At 35.9% G+C, this 19,872-nt stretch overlaps 1 long non-coding RNA gene across 1 annotated transcript; it reads left to right on the top strand.

The window, feature by feature from the left end:
• The first annotated feature begins 6,802 nt into the window (after window positions 1–6,802).
• LOC132604929 (uncharacterized) lies at window positions 6,803–7,825 on the top strand. The gene is made up of 3 exons (XR_009568934.1): window positions 6,803–7,109; window positions 7,265–7,289; window positions 7,386–7,825. It is a non-coding gene; the product is annotated as an uncharacterized LOC132604929 (long non-coding RNA).
• The last annotated feature ends 12,047 nt before the right edge of the window (window positions 7,826–19,872 follow it).

Genomic DNA, 19,872 nt, shown 5'->3' with positions numbered 1-19,872 from the left:
AATTAGTCATAGAAAATTATTATCTTATTTGTTTGACATATTTATAATTATTTAATTTGTGAAATATTAAAATAATTACTGATTAACATCATGAGTAATGTAAAACTTAAATAAAAATTTACTGAAAATTAGTTGATGCTGAAATAATATTAAATTATAGTTTTACTTATTTGAGCACATTGAATTATATTAATTTAACAAATATTTAATTATCATGTGATGATTAACCTTATATCATTACACAATCCTGATCTTCATCTCTAACATATAAAAAATCATATCACTACAAAAGAAAAAGTTTATTTGGCATAACTATTATTTAAGGTATTTACTTCTAAATGTGCTTTGGAAAGAAAAGAATTTGTGAATGTTGTGTTTTAAATTTACCCACATGCTATTTTATTTTTGTATTTTTAATTTTTTTTAATTTGGTACTTGGATTCTTTTTATATTCAATATTTTAAATTTTAAATCTTCCGTTACGTAGTCTTGTCTATAATTTTTTTTATAATATAATTTCAAATATTCTTATTTTGAACTTCTAATAAGTCTTATACTCTGGGACGTTACTTTTTAAAAGTAAGACAAACATTTTGAGTTAGAGTATGAGTAATAACCCATTCTAGCTCTTCTATTTTTATTTATCACTAATATATGTACCCGTCCGATGCACGGACAATATTAAGAAAATATTATTTTAATTATTTCAAATTTTGATTTACTCATATTAGATCATATTGCCTTAAAAATTTCAAAGCTATTATTTTGTTACTCAATGAAAATTACCCCCAACCCCCAAATAACCAAATCCATATGAAAATATTTCATTGTTCACAACTCTTCAATTTCTTAAATTATGAATAATATTTTGTGTATTATCCAATTACTTCATTATATTCTTAAAATTAATTTCAAGTATAAATATACCCCCCCCCCCCCACAACTCTCTATGTACATTCTTTCTCTCGTATTTAATTAGTTTTCTCTCGTATTATATTCAATATTTTAAATTTTAAATCTTCCGTTATGAAGTCTTATTTATAATTTATTTTTTTATAATATACTTTCAAATATTTTTATTTTAAATTCTAATAAGTCTTATACTCTGGGAGTTTACCTTTTAAAAGTAAGACAAATATTTTGAGTTAGAGTATTAGCAATAACCCATTCCAGCTCTTATATTTTTCTTTATCACTAATATACCACTTAAATATTATTTCTAATTATTTCAGTTTTTGATTTACTCATATTAGATCATATTTCCTGAAAAATTTCAAAACTATTATTTTGTTAGTCACTGAAAATTACCCCCAACCCCCAAATAACCAAATCTATATGAAAATATTTCATTGTTCACAACTCTTCAATTTCTTAAATTATGAATAATATTTTGTGTATTATCCAATTACTTCATTATATTCTTAAAATTAATTCCAAGTATAAATATACCCCCCCCCCCCCTTTTGTACATTCTTTCTCTCGTATTTAATTAGTTTTCTACATATTATATTCAATATTTTATATTTTAAATCTTCTGTTATGAAGTTGTCACGCCCCGAACCATGGCCTGGACGTAACACGACACTCGGTGCCTGACTGCATGTGACCGAGCGAACCACATGGCTTGCTGAATCATCATGATACATAACATAAGCGGAATATAACGTGAATGCGTGATGAACCTTTATAAAACATGGTAAGTCATAATACTTAATAAAATACTTGTTTAAACATGAGTGAGCCAAAATGGCTATACGACTCCAAATGTCTGACATGACATAACTGACTTGTCTAGTCTATGAAACCTCTATCATGAGTCTGACTGGAAAACATGCTTACTGGGTCAAGGCCCCCAGCATACCTTTAGATGCATAATTAATCATAAAACAAAAGTTGACTAAACCCCGAATGAGATGGGGCTCACCAATAAGCTGATACAAATGTTGTCCTACTGAGCAGATGTGTCGTCCTGTATATCAGTATCTGCATCGTGAAATGCAGGCCCCGGGCAATAAAAGGGGACGTCAGCACATTGAATGTACTGGTATGTAAAGCAACCGAAAGAAATAACATGGGACATGGAATAACATGATAAGAACTGAAACTGAAAACCTGGACATGAACATGAGCATGAGTACATATGTATATATATAACATAAGTAAAACATGACAAGTAGGGAGAGCATTTCATAAACCGACATGTGATAGCATCACGTGGGTACGTGGAGTCTGGTACCTCGCCGGACCAGCAGAGCCCCTATACCTTGCCAGGGTATAAGGTGGTAACGTACCTAATGGATCTATTCAGTGTAAAATTAAGGTATCGTACTAACTAGGCGGAGCGATCCTTGTCCTATGGTGGCTACATAGTTTCAGGCTATTTGAGCCTTCTCGGTAATTCGCGCAACTTCCAAAAACATTAACATAATATAGTTGGCTAAGAAGCCCATGATTTTCGTGAATTAACTTGTACTTGTCTTGTAATAATGATTTCACGAAATAACTTGTAAACATAGTTTCATGAAATAGCTTGTAAACATATTCTTGATTCATGAGTAATAACAATAGTTCATAATCATATATGTGTAATTGACTTGAAAACATGGTTGTAACTTGCAAAAATAAAATCATAAGTTTCATATGAACATAATGAGAACACATGAGGAAGAATTCATGATTCATGGATTAAGCGAGGATTCCTAATATCCGTAATGGAAGAGTAGGAATACAATAATGAACATAGATACAAAATTCATGTACATACATACATAATTACGGGCTACCAATATGTTGGGTTTAATGCCCTAGGATTTGAACTTCATGGATTTTACAAAAATGGATCATGGGGAAGAACGTAGAGATTCCCACATGTGGATGGAAGTTCTACATACCTTAACTTCCCGCTTTTAAGCGTATCACGATTTCCTTCAATCCCTTCAACTTTAATCTATAGCAATACAGGTCATAGGGATTCTATATTAGCAACAATATCCATGCTTTGTTCATCTAAGCATTTTATCAAACACTTGGTGGGCATGAAGCTCCACCACCTTCATTAATGGTGTTTTCTTCACCCAATCCCATTCTATTACTTCTAGATGATTCTACAATCTCATTTAGATGTAATTAACATCATTCTTCATCACCCATATGAATACAACAATCCCAAGTCAACAATTCAACAACTCTAGCATAGTTCATATAATTCTCTTCATCAACCCAATTATTATTCTCCCAAGAATTCATCAATTCACAACTATAAATGATTAGAGAGTAGAAACATTACCTTTTATAAGTAGTCACCACGAAATCAACATCCCCAAGTTCGATTTTTACCTTAGAATGACGGCAACAACTTGTACTACACTTTATCCTTCACGAGCCTCGGGATTCAGGGCCTTCAACTTGGTTGATTCTCTAGTTTCTCTCTATAATTCTCCTCTATATCCCTTTCTCTCTATAAAATCTGAAAATATGGAGGAAATGGGGCTGCTAGGGTTAACATTTACCTTAAATACCAAGGGGAAATGGGTTTGACCCAACTTGAAATCGGGTTGGGACCTTTCTGTCTTAAAATACCCATATCTCCCTATCCCGATGTCACCTGTGAGATCACGACCTATGGTTGGAAAGTTATTTCAATTATATACAACTTTAGTTCTTTGAGTTTTCCCAAATTCCCAATTTATGATAGGGTTATGGCCTCCCGAAGTCAGGTGACCCGAAACGTACTTACGGACCAAGATACGGTCACTGTTACGGTCCCGTAACACGAAGTACGGACCGTAACTTGGTACCGTACCTTGGTGAAAATTTACAGTGAGGTTATGGAAATTTTTGGTGTGTTACGGTCCACTGTTACGGCCCGTAACACGTGTTACGGTCCGTAACAGTGACCGTAACTCAGGTGAAATTTCCAGCGAACAGGCTTCTGTAAAATGGGCATAACTCTTTGCACAGATGTCCGTTTGACCCCCATAATATACCGTTGGAAAGATATTTCAAAGGGATACAACTTTCATCAAGGAAGTTTTCTCAAAATCCCCAACGGATTTTCACGAAATTTAACTAGAAGGCAGACGTATCGAAAACTTAGCCGATTCTATAGGATTTCAAGTGCCTTACTATTAGCCATATTGAGACGATCATATCTCCTTGCTCCGATCTCTGATTAGCTTGGTCCTTATATCGTTAGAAAGGTATTTCTACATACTACAACTTCCTTGAGGGTGCTTTTCAAAATTCCAAACCGATCAAGGAGTTATCGCTGCCCGAAGTAGGCCTATCAATCATTTTTGCAAAACGTTCAAACCTTCAGTGTTTCCACTAGAACTCTAATGATATGAGCTTAAACTCAGTTCCAAGATGAGGGGTGTTACAGAAGTCTTAGCTATAATTTATTTTTTTATAATATAATTCCAATTTTTCTTATTTTAAATTCTAATAAGTCTTATACTTTGGGAGGTTACCTTTTAAAAGTAAGACAAACATTTTGAGTTAGAGTATGAGCAATAACCCATTCTAGCTCTTCTATTTTTCTTTATCACTAATATACCACTAAAATATTATTTCTAGTTATTTCAAATTTTGGATTTACTCATATTAGATCATATTGCCTTAAAATTTCAAAACTATTATTTTGTTACTCAATGAAAATTACCCCCAACCCCCAAATAACCAAATCTATATGTAAATATTTTGCCACATCATCAGCGAGTATGTTACACACTCTTTACATATTTAGCTAAGTCAACGAAAAGTGTCTAAATGGAACAGTCGGATCCTATCTTGGGTGTCTAAATGAAACAAAATTTATGAGGTGTTCAAGTGAAAGAATCGGACGACCACAAGTATCTATCGATGGGTTTGGCCTATATTTTTCTGTAATATAGAAAGGTGAAGATGGTCGTCCAAGGACATTATTGTCATTTTATCCGAGTCCATTGCAAATGCCAACATTGTCCTAAGTACACTGTGTCAATGTTGACTAATGATTACCCCATCGCTCACGTGGACCAATAGTAGGGAGTATGGCACTGCTTGCAAATACTCTACCTATTATTTTTTATTTTTATGCGATACAATTTTCAGATTTCTTTCTTTGTTAAATGACAAGATTGCCCTTGGTCATCCAAGGGCTTCACTCTTCTATACTGTGGAAATACAACTATAATTTTGGTCATAGCTTGTAAATCTTTGTTCGTCCTTTTTAGTAAAATCAATAGCAAAGCCAAAGAATTTTAAACAGCCCTCCAAGCAAAAACAAATGAGCTATAGTTTTCCTAATCTTTTTCGTTTCTTTCATAGCAGTGTCAATTCATACAAATAGTACTCCTGATTAAGATTTATGCAGTTCAAAACTATTAACTTTCTTGTTTTTCTTTTCTAATTTCATTATTGAAGGCATATTTTATTGGCGATTAGACCTCGTAGATGACGAAATTTTATTAAAAGTAAATCCACAAGAAATTCGAATTATATTAAATCCAAAATATATTTGTCCGAACAAATATTATGGGCTAATATAATTGGATTAATTGCTTAAGTCCAATTGGTATGGATTTAATTGAAAGACCAATTCAATTGTGCCAGCTAGTCTATCTTGTCGGACTTCACATGATGAGTCCACTCTATTAGCCCAAGGTCCATGCCACGTGTCAAATGACGTGGCGCGCCAAGTCAAGTCAACGACCAATAAAATCATGTCACGTGCATAAGTGACGCAGCATGTCAAGTCAATAGAAGAACCAACCAAACGTCGCCAAGTGTTCAAATGACATGGTTCAACCAATCATATACAAACCCTAGCTCCCCTCCGCAATTATAAATAGGAGTCTTCACAAAGCCAGGAAGAAAAATACATAGAGAAGCTCTCAGCCGCAAGTCTTACACATACTAAGAAGTCTTCGCTCCAAGTGGTGAGCCACAAGTTTCCATACCTCTACGTTTGTGATTAAAGCTCGGCTCCGCATTCGTAGTGAAATATCAACAACAAGTGATTCGTCCATTCAAGAATAAGCAAAAGCCCTTGATTGACGGCCGTATCGTGAGGAGAAGAATCAGAGGATTACATCTTTTTATTTAAGATTTCATAAAGATTGTAACCCTCGCACAAATTCTTGAAATCAAATATTATTCTTTGTCGCTATTTTTCTTGTCTTGATTATTATTTTCAGGAACGAAAGATTAGTCGATACAAATTTGGCACGCCCAGTGGGACAATCTTTACCTCTCATCTCTTCTCTCATCGAACTTCAAAAACACTAAGATGGCTTCCAACACTACTAAAAAATCAGCGTTTAGTGACGGAATATTAGCGACAGACCATATTCTGTCGCTAATTAACGACGGATTAGCTACGGATTTCTCATTTTGTCGCAAGACTAGCAACTAAAATTTTATCTCATTATATAGTGACGGATTAGCAACGAAAACTGCGTTTCGTTACTAATAATTAGCGCGAATTTTTGGCGCCTTAAATTTCACTACAGATTTAGCAACAGAAGAGGCGCGACAAATTTTATTTTTAATTAGCGACAGATTCAGCAACGAAATATCCGTCGCTAGGCCTTTAATTTTTCTACAAAAAAATATATATTTGCAGCAACGAAATATTTTGTCGCAATATTAATTATTAAAAGAAATGAATGTATTATTTAGCGACGGAATATAAAATTCGTCGTTATTCCGTCGTTGGGCTAAAATCGAAGTTGGGTGTGTTGAAAACTATTGGGTTTATAATTTATTTGAAGGTTAAGTGTTGGGAATCTCTATTTCGGCCAAATCTGATGAAAATGGAAATTCGACCTTTGTTTGTGCTAAATCTTGTAGGATAATATTATTTGGTGGTTAAAGTTTGTTTTAATTCGTTGCATGTCGAGAAAAAGCTTGAAGAACTCAACATTCTTTATATTCTGTGATTTGAAATCAGTGTTAGTGAACTGGGTTTCTTACTCGATTTTTTTTATTTCAGTTTGTCATTTTTTTTAACTAAAAGGTGAATGATATTTTCTGTTTCAATAAGTTATTTCAGCTTGTTCTTCTCTCTTAGCAGCATTTCTCATTAGCAAAATGTATCGTTTTGTAGCAAATCTTGCTTCCAAAGCCAGGTAATATTCACATTTTATAACTTGGATTTTTCTGTTAGAAAAATGTATTCTTTATTACTTTTAAGAAATACCCATTTTCTTGTTTTTCTTTTTTGTGTTAGAAAAATGTAATCTTTATTACTTTTAACAAATACCCATTTTCTTGTTTTGTACAGAGTGGCAAGAACCAACACCCAACAAGTGAGTACTATTTTGCAAGATACTTTTTTTTTTTTTGGTATAGATCAAGAAGAGCTGTATTTTGGATTGTCTGTTTATAAATGGTTTTTGTTGCAGATTGGTGGAAGGTTAAATTGGAGTAGAAGTTATGCTGCAAAGGATATTAGATTTGGTGTTGAAGCTCGAGCTGCAATGCTTCAAGGTATTGAAGAACTTGCTGATGCTGTTAAGTCACTATGGGTCCAAAGGTGAATTTTTTATCAACCCCATTAGTCAATACACTCTGTTTGTTACATAGATTGTTTATATATTTATATGTAAACAATTCAACCCCATTAGTGAATACACACTGTTTGTTACATAGATTGTTCATATATTTATATGTAAACAATGTTTAGTATAAAATATTGTGACTTATAGTACTTGAAATGTTACTGCATCTTTAGAAGCTGAAATAAGTGTCAGGTTGCTGATTGTTTTTTAGGCAAGCAACTGCTATAGTGGAGACATATTTTGTGCCTTACTTTGCTATTTGATGAACTGCTACTACATTTGAATGAGTTTTGTATCTGCACTTTGAGAGTTTTTTACTGTGTTTGAATGATTGCATTTACAACAAACATATGTGGTCTTTGAGATAGAAACTCCTATACTTGATTGGTGCCTACTTTTGCCAAACAAGAATTGATGCTACATTGCGAAAATCCTGAATAAAAATTGCTGCACTTTTAGTCATTTTGCTGTTGTATGTTGGGGTAAAACTGTTGCTCTTAATATATAGTTGTGCATTTGATAGAAGCTGTTACACTTGACATGATTGTTGTCTTTTAGAAGGCAAAGAAGTGACTGCATTTTGTTAAAACACAGAAGATGATATACTTTTTTTAAATGACATTTATTGAGACTGCAAGATCTGCGTAGTTCCTAGATCTCCTTCCGTCATTTTGTTATTAAAATGTTCATGCTGTATTGTGGAGAACTAGTACGATTACTTGAGATAAGACGATTACTCATGTCAAAATTCAATTATTATTGACAAAACGGTGAGAATGATTTCTGCTGAGTCTATTTGGGGCGTTTCGGCAGTTCTTGCTCTTTTTGTGTTGTAGCTATGTGTGCAGGCATAGATTGACATCATGCCAAGTTTATGTTTCTGTGCTTTACTGATTCTACTTGTGGAGTATAATATGCCCTTTGCTATTTGGTGATTTGTAACACTATGAAGTTGTAGTTGCAAGACTATAGCAGCCAACCGATAATTAATGATTCTAGCACTTTCTTGTTGGATAGGTGGTGTGGATTATTATTTGCTCCCTTGGAATATGGAAACTGAAGCTTCTTTTGGTATTTGTAATTTCTTAAGGCAATTCAGCAGTTCCACTGCTGCTAGAAAAGTTGATTACAGACCTTACATAAGAATTGTATCTCATTTCTTGTTTACTGCATGAAAGTATATAAGAACCTTTTTGTTTGTACATATTAAAAGATAAAAAAAGTATATCATCTACTGTTGTACTATGATTTTTCTACTGTAATCGATTTCAAATTGCAGTCATCCGCATAAATGGTATCCGCAAATTGCAGTCATATTTATGCATTAGAGGTGATTTTCTTTAGCATCACTGTGGTTAGTCTTTGTGTATCTTTTATTATATGCATACTTCCATATTAATGGACTAATTTTTTCGTCCTGTTTCTAATGTCCGTAAGAAGATTTTGACCTGATAAATGTTGAAGGAGTTACAAGAGGGAATGTGGCAAGCCATCTCCAGGTATATTTATATATATTTTCATATGTTTCCTTTAATCTGCTTTATATTTTTACAAATGGTATATATGTATGCTTTTTGTTACTGCTCAGATATATGTATGCTCAGATATATGTATGCTTTTGTTACAAATGGGATATAAAGCTGCATTGCTGTTGATGTTCTATGTTGTTACTGGTGTGCTTTTAGTACAGTATTTTTAGCATTTTTGTACTGCTAATGCTAATGAAATGCAGTGCAAAAATGCTAGTTTTTCAGCATTTCTACACTGCGTTTTCAGCATTTCTGCACTGCGTTTCAGCATTTCTGCACTGCGTTTCAGCATTTCTGCACAATTTTTCAGCATTTCTGCACAGCGTTTCAGCATTTCTGCAATGCGTTTCAGCAATTCTGCACAGCGTTTCAGCATCTCTGCACTGCGTTTTAGCATTTCTGCACAGATTTTCAGCATCTCTGCACTGCGTTTCAGCATTTCTGCACAGTTTTTCAGCATTTCTGCACTGCGTTTCAGCATTTCTGCACAACATTTCAGCATTTCTGCACAGTTTTTCAGCATTTTTGCACTGCATTTTCAGCATTTCTACACTGCGTTTCAGCATTTCTGCACTGCATTTCAGCATTTCTGAAATGCAGTGCAAAAATGCTAAAAATACTGTACTAAAATGCTGAAACTTAGTACAGAAATGCTGAAAAACCTATGCAGAAATGCGAAAAATGCAGTGCAAAAATACAAATAGGCAGTGCAGAAAAAATCACTGCTGAAGCACAACACTAAAAAAATACTGAAACGCAGTTTAGAAAATCGTGCAGAAATGCTGAAACGCATTGCAGAAATGCTGAAAACGCAGTGCAGAAATGCTGAAAAACTGTGCAGAAATGCTGAAACGCAGTGCAGAAATGCTGAAACGCAGTGCAGAAATGCTGAACGCAGTGCAGAAATGCTGAAAAACAGTGCAGAAATGCTGAAACGCTGTGCAGAAATGCTGAAAAATTGTGCAGAAATGCTGAAAAACTGTGCAGAAATGCAGACCATATCTCACCATATCTCCAATAGTTCCTTTGGAGGATCACAAGATCTTCAAATTATTGAGAAGTGCTATCCCATGCAGAAAAGTATATTCTTGACGTTGACAAATGAGTAGGTTTATTCTTAACTTTCTAATATATAGGTGTTGATCGTGTTCGTTTCCTTTGAACTTGAATGCCAATAAAGATGGTTGAATACAATCTATGAATTACCAATGTCGTTTCATGGTTTTCAATTACTGTTTATTAACTTGTCTATAAGAATGATTTGCTTGGAATAAGAAATACGTTTTAGTAGGAAAATTGCAATGTAAATTGGCTACTTCGATTGAGTCTTTGTATATGTAAAACCATTATTCTAAGAAGTTACATTTTGCATAACTTGGGGGCTTATCGAAATCCCTAATTTGCTGCTAAACTTGAAATGGAGTGACTGCTGCCTGCTGTTGTTTTTTCGAGCCACATTTGGAGTTGGGTTTGTTGGTAAGAAACTGCTGCATTTTGGATCATTTGGCTGCTGAACATCAGGTAAGCTATTACTGCATATTTTTGGTTAACCGTTACTGCAATTGGAGCCTTATCAGTGTTAAATGGGCAGGCAGTAGTTGCCACATTCTGTTGTATAAATGGGCAGGCAGTAGTTGCCACATTCTAGAGTTTATCAAGCTTTGGCAGAAGAAGTTATTGAAGCTGTAAGTAGATGAAATTCAAAACTAATGAATTATGAAATAGGGTCACTGGAAATCATACCTTTCTTATACTTGAACATTTGGATACTTTTCTCCATGTTACTTATAGTTTTGGTGTAAAGGGTTCTAGCTATGACGTGTAGATAATTGGGATATTTTGTTAAAATGGATGTGGTTGAACAACACAAGCATAGTGTATTGTATACATTTTCCAACCATCTAAGTGCTATTAATGCAATTGATTAAACTTATCAGTAAAACAGAAAGGAAAATATGAGCAGAAGGTGTAAACTTGTGGTATATGGTATTAGCTTAGTGCTAGCAGCCAATTAACTTGTGATATATGCATTTTGTGGGGCTTGTTTTAGTTTCTTTATAGTCTAACGTTTTGGTTTCAATTCTGTTTTGATGTTGATAAGTAATGAAACATTATTGATTGAGAGTAGTTCTTTCTCAGGATTATGCGGCTTAAGCTGTAACCGTGACAAGATATCGGATGGCTAAAGCTCTTTTAATTTTTGCAGGATGCCAAGGGCAATGCTGTTGATCTCAGTCTGATATTGATCAATGTGAAGCATATTACGAAGCTGCTAGGGGAACAAGGAAGAGAAAGAATATATGGTCTTGGATCTCAAGCACAAAGTTATCTGCTTTTTGTTGGAAAGAACAAAATTATGCACTAACAATACTTGATGGATGTGTGGGTTCTTTTGATAGTTGACAGCTTGGTGTTGTCGGTGTTTTGGACTTAACGATTAGGATTTCGCTATCTATTTTGAATCTTTTTTATAAATATTATTTTATGTGAATGTCAGTTATTTTTAAGGGTATTTATTACTTTGTATTTAGTATGTGTTAATAGGTGTATTTAAAATAAAATAAAAAATTGGAAGAAAAATATTTGTGACAGATTTGCGACGGATTTTGGTCGTTGCTAGAGGGAAAACAGTAGGCTACAGACTGCGACAAACATTGTATTGTCGCTAAATGCAGGCACAAATAATTCAAAGATTTTGCGACGGATTAGCGACAATATTTTCGTCGCTAATTTACTAAAACGACGAAATGAAATATGAAATTAGTCACGGAATTCATAACAATAGCAACAAAATAATCCGTTGCTATAATGTGGAACGGATTTCATACGTCGCTACTCTGTCGCTAAGTTTGCTACGGATTTCATTTTTCCGTCGCTAATAGGTTAGCAACGCGCAAAATCGCAACAGACGACATTCCATCGCTAATCCGTCGCAACACATGTTTAGCAACAGATATATGCTGATTAGTGACGGAATACGTCCGTCACTAAACGCTGTTTTTTTAGTAGTGCAAGAAGGTCAACTTGAAATCCGCATCCGCAAAAACTGTCGGATCCAAATTCTCCGTTGCTGTTGACAACATCCTAGATGTTACTGAGGGGAGCATCAGACCTATCACAAGGAACCAAGCCAAATTGCTAGGGCAACGAGTTCCGCAAGCACAGCCTGAACCTGCTGTCGTCTTTGGTTCGTCTTCCGCAAACACCACTGAAGAAGGGGAGAATGTCGCCAAGATGGTGGAGAGGGTTCTTGCCCAACTTAGTTTATCTAAGTCCAAGAAATCCTTCATGCAAGCCGATGATGATGTCTTAAGCACTGGATCTACTCCGCATAACATGTTCGCATCATATGTTAGCGAAAATCCATGTTCTTCTCCATCACCTACGATGGTGGCACATGCAATGGTGACTAATGCTTCAACCATAGAAGAACAACTTGAAAATTTGACGAAAGCAGTTGAAGACCTATCAAGGTATGTTAAAGATCAAGATGCTAAAATCACCAAGTTAACAAATAAATTGGAGAGCATGGCCGAAGGAGAGTCTACCCAAGCACCTGTGAAGCTTCATGAAACACAAGAGGAAGAAGAGTCATCCGCAAAACAAGCAACAACGATCAAGAAGGTCCAAGTCCCCCCCGAAGGTCTGATTCCCACTGGCCAGTTGAAGGACTTCATCATGGTGGCTATCAAGGATAAATTTGAGCCCGCACTCAAATCTTCACTTACATATGCAAAGCCTTATACGCGAAGGATTGATAAGTTGAAGATGCCTGCTAGCTATCAACCTCCTAAGTTTCAGCAGTTTGATGGCAAGGGAAATCCGAAGCAATATGTGGCACACTTCATTGAAACATGCAACAACGCTGGAACATATGGTGATTACCTTACCAAACAGTTTGTTCGTTCCCTTAAAGGCTATGCTTTTGATTGGTACACAGACCTTGAGTCTGGTTCCATTGATAGTTGGGAGCAAATGGAGCATGAGTTTCTCAACCGCTTCTATAGCACAAGACGCACCGTAAGCATGGTGGAACTTACAAACACTCGCCAGCGAAAGGAAGAACCAGTTATTGACTTCATCAACCGATGGAGGCATGCAAGTCTAAACTGCAAAGATAGACTTAGTGAAGCTTCTGGGATCGAAATTTGCATCCAAGGTATGCATTGGGGTCTTCGTTACATATTGCAAGGAATAAAGCCCAAGACATTTGAAGAGTTGGCAACTCGTGCACATGATATGGAATTAAGCATTGATACAAATGGAGATCAATGGTTTTCTGTCCGTGAGCCTCACGAAGATGAAGATATAAAAGACATCCATAGTGGGGGCAAGTTTGAATCCGAAGATGAAATAGAAAAGTCCATGTATGTTACAACGCTCCTCGACGCAAGAGCCTAAACTGCAAGTTGAAACGCTCCTCGACGCAAGAGCCTAAACTGCAAGTTGAAGTGCTCCTCGACGCAAGAGCCTAAACTGCAAGTTGAAACGCTCCTCGACGCAAGAGCCTAAACTGCAAGTTGAAGTGCTCCTCGACGCAAGAGCCTAAACTTCAAGTTGAAACGCTCCTCGACGCAAGAGCCTAAACTGCAAGTTGAAACGCTCCTCGACGCAAGAGCCTAAACTGCAAGTTGAACCACTCCTTGACGCAAGAGCCTAAACTGCAAGTTGAATTGCTCCTCGACGCAAGAGCCTAAACTGCAAGTTGAAACGCTCCTCGATGCAAGAGCCTAAACTGCAAGTCGAAACTCTCCTCGACGCAAGAGCCTAAACTGCAAGTTGAAACGCTCCTCGATGCAAGAGCCTAAACTGCAAGTTGAACCGCTCCTTGACGCAAGAGCCTAAACTGCAAGTTGAATTGCACCTTGACGCATGAGCATAAACTGCAAGTTGAAATGCTCCTTGACACAAGAGTCTAAACTGTACGTCACAAGCTCTTCAAATACGAGCCGAGTCTTCGTGTTGCAAAGATCTTCAAATACGAGCCAAATCTTCAAGTTTTAAAGCTCTTCAAATTTGAGCTAAATTCTGAAGTTACTAAGCTCTTCAAAATCAAGCAGATTCATAAAGTTACAAAAGCTCCGTCTTCAAGATGATACTCCTAGCCCGCATGAGTTTAAACTGTGTATGCCCCCCCCCCCCCCCCAAAAAAAAAGTCCGCTAGGTTGAAAACCTCGAAAGGGACGACCTAGGCAAAAGTTAGAACAAAAAAAAAACTCTTCTTTTTCGGAACTACGAAATGACTTGATCCTCTTCACCGAGGTACGTAGGCGCTTAGAGTTTCATTCTAAGTTCAGTTGCATAAAAAAATCCTTTTTTTGTCTTCTGAACTACGATATTCTAAGTTCAGTCGCATGAGGTAAAAAAAAATTAAAAAAAACTTAAATACACATATATAGCACGGCGATATGAGATCGACGCTTGACCTCTTTCAGCGAGGAGACAAACATGACTGGAAAGAAGAAGACAATTCACAACAATTGAAGCCAAAGATGATTGCAGTTCGTTTTAAACGCTTATATCAAGTCAGCATTACTTCTTCAAAGAATGATGCCACTAAAAATCTGATGGATGCTTCAAGTAGTCGCTCGCCAAAGCTTTAATGTCGCTCATATGACAAGTTGAGATTTTTTTTTTCCCACAAATGCGCAAAGCTGAAGAGTCGAACAAGATATATTCTAAGCTGAACTTGGAGAATTATCTATACAGATGTAGAGGGCATTTGACAGTCATTTTTAAAAATATTGTAGTTCAATGAGTCGTCTTTCCAACAAAATTGGAATCTCATCATTTCGGCACTCGTACCCCAAGTTATGAATTTTCTCCCACCGAAGCGCAAAGCTGAAAAAAAAAGGCAGCATCGGAGTTGAAATTTGGAGAATTATCTGTACAAATATAAAAGGAATTTGGTCGTGATTTTTATATATATTGTAGATAAATGAGTCCTCTTTCCATAGAAATTGGAATCTCGTCATTTCGGCACTCGTATCACAAGTTATGAATTTTCTCCCACCGAAGCGCAAAGCTGAAAAATAGAACAAGGCAGCATCGGAGTTAAAATTTGGAGAATTATCTGTGCAAATCTAAAAGGAATTTGGCCGTGATTTTTATATATATTGTAGATCAATGAGTCCTCTTTCCATAGAAATTGGAATCTTGTGATTCCAACGCTCGTACTCCGAGTTATGAATTTTCTCCCACCCAAGCATGCAAATCTGGAAAGTCATTGCGGCAGATCCATTGATCAACTTCAAAATTTAATTCAAGCCGATCTTGAAGGAGTTTGGCTCTAATATTTTGATATGTAGCCTCTTTTGAAGTCTAGTTTCTTCAGAATCAAGAGGATCTCCATTCCATCATTCCTACATCAAAGAATAAATATTTTTGCAAAGATACGCCAAGTACTTGATCGCCGAAGTTTGGAAAGGAATACCCCAAGAGTCAACCTCGCCAAGTCGCAATGATGATATGCACCACATAGTTTCTCTCCAAGCTTCAACAGGGGATGCTAAACGCTGCCAAAGGAGTGCTCCAAGTGCTTTTTTTTTACCGAGCCGCAAAGAGGAGACAGCTTCATCTACTTCAATGCCAAATATGGGACGAAGAATTCACCATGTACATCTTCGACAAACTCAAGAAGAGGATGCTCCATGATTCATGAGCTTCGTCGCCAAAAAAAATGCACCACGTGTGATTCGGCGCCAAAGCCGTAACTGCAAACGAAGGTATACCAAGTGGTTCTTCGCCAGTCATTTAGCCAACAGTTAAATATCCTTAGTTTGATAGCGAAACACTCTCTGAAAACCTGCAAAAAAAAAAAAAAAAACTTGAGCTCTCAGTGCCAACGACACGACGCTTCAATTTGGCACGATAGACATGGATTGAGGCCCCAATATCACGAAGCTTTATCTTGCGGCCAATAGTTTGATCTTGAATATCAATCTCTCTGCCACTAATGCTAAGTCGTCTTGGCATGTCCATTGGATCTGTTGTCAAGAACTCAACTGGCGAACTTTACCAAATACGGAAAGGGGAATAATCCAAGTATTGAAACATCCATTGGGATGAGAAGATTCGGTGGGCGCGACTTCTCGATGAATTGCGGACTTCAACAGAGGGACGTCCATAACAGTAGCCTTGCCTGAGAAGTTGCTCATGACGTCTTTGGTCTCCTTTTTAGACCATTCAGCAAGATGAAGCGTAGAAAGCTCTCCGTCAAGTGAGAAGGCACCGATCACCGAAGGTTGAACCTCCAAGGCAAGGACTTTGGCGTTCGGATTTCGTTTGTCGCTCACTATCTCTAGATGAGGATGCGGCGTATCGCGATCACGAAAGTACATCATCTTTGTTCAAATTTAAAGTCGTACAGATGCGCCCAAAGACCTGCAAAAGAAATAAAAAAAAGGGACAGGTAAGTTTCGTAGAACATGTCCAAAGCCAAGAGAGCAAAATCAGATTTTGTGGCTGATTAAAAGAAATATACCTGAGCCAATATAGAAGCAATTTTATTGTGGTTTTCGTATATGACGTAGCTCTATGAGTCTTATTTCTGACGCCACAAACCGTTCGTGATTGCGATGTTCCTAAGTCAAGATATAAGATTTTTCGTTAGGACGCACAAAACTACTGAACCAGTGAACCAGAACTGAAGGTCTGATTCTCGATCAATATCTGAGTAAATATATAAGCAATTTGGTCACGGTTTCTGCGTATGACGAAGCTATACGAGTCTAGTTTCCGAAACATCAAGCGGATCATGATTTCGACATTCCTACATTGAGATATAAATTTTCTACCACAGACATGCAGAACTGTGAAGAAAGTGACGAAAATACATATGGAAGAAGGAAATTACCTGATAGCGATGGGTCGAACCAGCTCGACGATACTTCAAATTGACGCTCAAACACCAAGAGAAGGGGTGTATTTATAGATGTCAAAATCTGGTTCCTACATGGACTACACAAAGAAATCCTTGCTCCAGTTGGAATCTACACATGGAAAGCTTAAGCTTATGAAAAGTTTAGGCTTTATATATGGAAGGTCTAGGCTTATGGAAAGTCATTATTCTCTCCTAATATGAGAAAGGGCTTACACATGGAAAGTTTAAACTTATGGAAAGTTCATATTTTCTCCTCATAAATCACAAAGAAATACCATGCAAATATGGAAAATATAGGAGAGTTATACATGTTGGTAATATGATTTGCTCGGGATTAAAAGCATCTTCCTGATTGACGACGCCAACCGAAAGAGAAGCATATCTCTATTTTCAATGATCTGAAAGGCGGCTATATAGCTAAAGTTGGAATGGACGGTGATTAACATATTGTCCAAAATCAACTGGGTGTCCTAATTCCTTTAAGAAAAAAAAAACGCATCAGCTTTGGAAGTCTCCTAATCATATACAAACTAGGAGGAACCATACACATTCGGGAAAATATATTACCAAGGGGTTAGTATATTGGCATACAAGGAAAAGTAAAACCCTATTTGAAAAGTATGATTTAATGTAGTATGGACTAAAATTTTCATAAGAGACATCACGTGAACATTTAATTCAACGTCCATCATATCCTTACTTGGTGTGGCATAACATTGCAATTAGAGCATTAAGTTAATACTTCAAGCCTAGTCTACAAAAGTTTGGACATTCCGACAAACCTTGAAGCAGGGGGCATTTGTAGATGACAAAATTTTATTAAAAGTAAATCCACAAGAAATTCGAATTATATTAAATCCAAAATATATTCGTCCGAACAAATATTATAGGCTAATATAATTGGATTAATTGCTTAAGTTCAATTGGTATGGATTTAATTGAAAGACCAATTCAATTGTGCCAGCTAGTCTATCTTGTCGGACTTCACATGATGAGCCCACTCTATTAGCCCAAGGTCCATGCCACGTGTCAAATGACGTGGAGCGCCAAGTCAAGTCAACGACCAATAAAATCATGTCACGTGCATAAGTGACGCAGCATGTCAAGTTTAATAGAAGAACCAACCAAACGTCGCCAAGTGTTCAAATGACATGGTTCAACCAATCATATACAAACCCTAGCTCCCCTCCGCAACTATAAATAGGGGTCTTCACAAAGCCAGGAAGAAAAATACATAGAGAAGCTCTCAGCCGCAAGTCTTACACATACTAAGAAGTCTTCGCTCCAAGTGGTGAGCCGCAAGTTTCCATACCTCTACGTTTGTGATTAAAGCTCGGCTCCGCATTCGTAGTGAAATATCAACAACAAGTGATTCGTCCATTCAAGAACAAGCAAAATCCCTTGATTGACGGTCGTATCGTGAGGAGAAGAATCAGAGGATTACATCTTTTTATTTAAGATTTCATAAAGATTATAACCCCCGCACAAATTCTTGAAATCAAATATTATTCTTTGTCGCTATTTTTCTTGTCTTGATTATTATTTTCAGGAACGAAAGATTAGTCGATACAGACCCTTCAGTAGGGCCTTGGCACTTCGTTTCTCCCGTAGAAAATCAATCTCAAAAAAAAAAAAGAAAAAAAAATGAAACCCTCTCCCTCTTATAAAATGCAAGTACTATTGTTTTCAAATAAATGTTAGGGATATTTTTATATTTAGTAAGAATTTAATTTTAAATTTTCATAATTTTTAAATATCTTTCTTTCTTTTTAGATTTTCGTAATTAATCAAATTTCACCACATAACTTGAGATGGAGAATTTTAAAAGTTCAGTTAGTTTACTACTTGAATTTTCACCTTAGTGGTGAATGTTCAATTTCCCACCTTGTAGTCTCTTCATTTATTTGCCCTTCTTTATCCCAAATTTAATAAAAAGTTAAAAAGTAAAAACAAGACGCATAACTTGAGATGAGTAGAATGGTATACTGCTTCCTATATACCAGAAAATAATAAGTGTCACTGTATAAGGCAAGAGAACTATTTTCACTGCAAAAACATTTTCTCCTTTTTCCAAGTTAGAAGGATAAATGAAACTGGCCCCATTGAGAGAGAAGTCAAAATATTAATATGACATGAGCTTGCAAAGTTTAAACTTAGAAAGATTATAAATTGACTTGGGATAATGTGCATGGGAGAATAACATGCTTGTTCAAATATTTCCTCCATAGATTTTTTTTATTTTTTATTTTTTTAAGTGGACAGAGGTAAATAGTAACTTGAGCCATTACTGTTTGATGTCAGTAGTAAATGCTTTTCAACACATTATTAGACAAAATTAAGTCAAATCACTTAGCAGTAAATTAAGTGAAATGGCCGTGCCATCATTGACATTCCATCAGATGATATCCTGAAATGGCCAAGTCTAATTGTATTCTTTTAACGTCCTTCAGAGATTTTACTTGGAATGTTCTTTTCATAGTGGTGTTAAAATTTTGGAATAGCATATGTGACCCCTCCATATGATTTTTTTATTTAGTTAGGTCGAAATTAATTAGAGTGAATTTAAAAATGAAATTTGATTATGTTAAGAATTTTCATTAAGATAGGAATATATTTAAAAACTTTGATGACGAGAGGACTATTTTTGATCAAAATTTATAAATGGAGGATATTTTAACCTTTTTTTCAAGATAGAGGGGTATTTTTGACCCTTTATAATTTAATGGGTTAACTACAGTAAAGATTCACGTACTCTGACTCAATTATGGATAACTCCCTGTATTTTAAAATCAAATATTTACACTCCGCATATTATGAAAATTCTGCATTTACACCTCTTATGATGTTATTTTTTTCTAAAAGAATTTAAACCTTTTAATAATGAAAATCCTACACAAATGAAATTTCATCTAACAAAGTA

Source organism: Lycium barbarum, chromosome 8, assembly GCF_019175385.1.
Source record: "Lycium barbarum isolate Lr01 chromosome 8, ASM1917538v2, whole genome shotgun sequence".
Lineage (NCBI taxonomy): Eukaryota > Viridiplantae > Streptophyta > Magnoliopsida > Solanales > Solanaceae > Lycium > Lycium barbarum.
The sequence above is the reverse complement of the archived record's forward strand: the minus strand, read 5'-3'. Positions and strand labels throughout refer to the sequence as shown.